Genomic DNA, 3,196 nt, shown 5'->3' with positions numbered 1-3,196 from the left:
AGGTTTAAAGAAAAAAAAAAATTCCTTCACTTGGCAACAAGCCAAAGAAATAATTCTAAAATGTCCTATGTGTTCTCTATACAACCAAATACTGTTACCTGCTGGTAGTAACCCTAGGAGTACCAAAAGAAATGACATCTAGCAGATGGATGTGCTCCATTTTGCAGAATTTGAAAAACAAAGGTATATACACCATACCATTGACATGTACTCAGGGGTTTCAATGGGCAACTACTTTATGTTATGAAAAAGCTGAGTTTCGATGGGCAGTGATGGTACTGGCCTTTAATCTCAGCACTTGGGAGACAGAAGCAGGTGGATTTTTGAGTTTGAGGCCAGCCTGGTCTATAGAGTGAGTTCCAGGACAGACAGCCAGGTCTACACAGAGAAACCCTGTCTCGAAAAAACACAAAACAAACAAATAAAAAAAACAAAAAACAAAAAAGAAAGAAAGAAAGAAAAAAAACGCTGAGTGTGTTACAACACTCTTATTGGAAATAATAGCAATTATGAGGATGCTTGCACAAATTAAAACTGATAATGCTCCCACATATTTATCCAATAAAATTAAAATTCTTTGTATATTACAGTATAAAATGTATAACTGGTATACCACACAATCCTACAGGACAAGCAGTTAGAGAAAGAGCCATTTGTACCTTAAAAGATGCTTATTAAACAAAGAGGAAGACTAAAACCCCCAGGGGGTGTCTGCTTGCCAGGTAGATTTAGGAGGGGCAGGATCTGTTGGAATCATGGAATGGTAAGAAGAGGCACATTTGAGGCTCCAGGCCAGGGGCTGAAGATTCGATTGACCTTGGTGGAAGGAACAGGGAGGCCTTTGGATGAGCATAGGTGCGCTGCGTATATTTCAGCAATTGTCTCTGTTAGCTTATGGCTCCCAAATCTAATTCTTGGCTTTACATCCCTTTTCTTTTTCAGCCTTTCCTATCTTTAAGCCTTGATCCTCCCTCAGACTGTTCAACTTGTGCAGGCTGCCTCCAACAGTTATTGGAAAAAAACTGAGGACCTAGACCAATCAATATCCTATAAGGATATGTTGACATATGGAAACCTGCAATAGTTTTAAGATAGGGAAATGGTTATGTGCCACACACACTTCGCATGGCAGCGGTTTATGAGGCAAAAGCTTCAAGGAAGCCATCTCCTGCAACCCCTAACTCAGAGGTAGCCCAGATATGTCCTTGCTATAGTCTCGCGTGCTAGGTGTCCCCCAAGATAAATGGTGCTCTCTGACCCCCACCAATGTTCCAACATCCTAGCCAAACCCTGGTTTGGAATTTCGCAGGTAATGTTAGACTAATTGCCTCCAGCATTGTTGGAGAGATAATGAGGGGGTAGGGCATTGACTAGCCCAAAAGATTAGTGTGGGCCTTTACTAAGGATGGGCGGGACCTTGTGGGGAGAGAGAGAGAGAGAGAGAAAGAGAGAGAGAGAGAGAGAGAGGGAGAGGGAGAGGGAGAGGGAGAGGGAAAGGGAGAGGGAGAGGGAGAGGGAGAGGGAGAGAGAGAACTGCAGGGCATTTGAGATTTGAGCCTCATTTGGTCCACAGCCACCCCCCACCCCACCCCGCCCCAGAGCGCTTGGGCCCCAGGGGGGTGGGGTGGGGTGGGGTGTGTGTAGGCCTGTCCAGAAGAGGTGGCTACTTTAGACCTAGTGTGTTTTAGATGGCCTCAAATGTACTCTGACCACTGAGCTACCAGATTTTTCTTTTCTCTTTTGTAAAGACTGTAAAAGTCTGATGCCATTTTTAAGAAATACATTCAGATCCTGCACTTCCTTGTGTCGCGTCTGTTATTTTTCCTTCGCCTACGCCTTGCTGACCTGTACTGGAACTCTGTTTCCCCTGAGGATTGAGAGAGGCCAGGAAAGGCCAGCCTGCGGCAGTTTATGCTTATGTATTGACAGGGAATGAGAAAATATGGCTACCAACACAACTTGTAAAGATCAGATTGGGGGCTGGAGAGATGACTCAGTGTTTAAGAGCACTGACTGCTCTTCTGAAGGTCCTGAGTTCAAATCCCAGCAGCCACATGGTGGCTCACAACCATCTGTAATGAGATCTGACCCTCTCTGGTGTGTCTGAAAGACAGCAACAGTGTACTTATCTATAGTAATAAATAAGTCTTTAAAAAAAAATAAAATAAAAAAAGAAAGATCAGATCAGACCAGGGAACCTCTTATCAGCTGAGACGTGTACATCTTCACAAAGCAAATAGTGCAGGTGATTCACTCTCACAGATTGTCTCAATTACTGATTTCTTCAAAATGTGCACACATATCAACTTCAAATGATCAATCACACAGATACTGGACAACACATAGACTCTCTTGTCTTTTTCTTTGCCGATCTTCACTTCTTTGAGAGAGGCAAAGCTGAGAACTTCTGGCATCCCAGCTGATCCTGGTCACTCACGCTGACTCATGCAGATTCCAAGGAGGTCTAGTGGTCTCTGCTGGATCATGCCATTGCTGCTGATTCATTTTTGGTATCCTGACACTACTGAACTGGACTGCCCCGAAGAACTAATTCCCCTTGTCATATTTACCATCTTTTCTCCTCTTCCTTTGGACAGTGGGCTAGAAGGGGGAGGGGTCAAAGCATTTGAGAACTTTTATTAAAGTAGAGTTTGAAAATCTAAGCCTACATACCTCTGCTTAGGCTTCCTATATCATTCTGATCAAATGCCCAAGTTTAAAATTTTTTGCAAGACAATCATTACAGAGCACTGAAGTTCCTTTCTGTGCATGGGGCCCTGTTGCACATGAAATTGACTGGGCTCCAGCTCTTAGTGCTTGCTATAGTTCTGGTCCTCCACAGTGTCTGTCAGTCACTTCCAGCAGTTCTTCAGACATTGCCACTAGGTAATAAAAGCATCAGGCCTAATTCTTGAGATTCAGAGTACGCCACCCCCAGGGGTTCTTAGCACTTAAGACATTGGTGTCACAAGGAATAACAGCTTTTGGCTTAGAGTGGGTGTTCTTCCATGTAACCTCCGAGTCACAACCCAGTTCTATAAACCCAGAACACCTTCCTTTTTCTCCCAAGCTCAAGTTTCCCCCAAACACTGACACTGATGGCTTCATGGTTGTGTGGGGAGTACCTTCGCTCCAGACCTTGAGTCAGACCCTACAGTTCTCAAGGAGTATGCAACCACATGTCGTCAGGGGAGAT

Source organism: Mastomys coucha, unplaced genomic scaffold, assembly GCF_008632895.1.
Source record: "Mastomys coucha isolate ucsf_1 unplaced genomic scaffold, UCSF_Mcou_1 pScaffold6, whole genome shotgun sequence".
Taxonomy (NCBI): domain Eukaryota; kingdom Metazoa; phylum Chordata; class Mammalia; order Rodentia; family Muridae; genus Mastomys; species Mastomys coucha.
Note: the sequence above shows the minus strand (reverse complement) of the source record.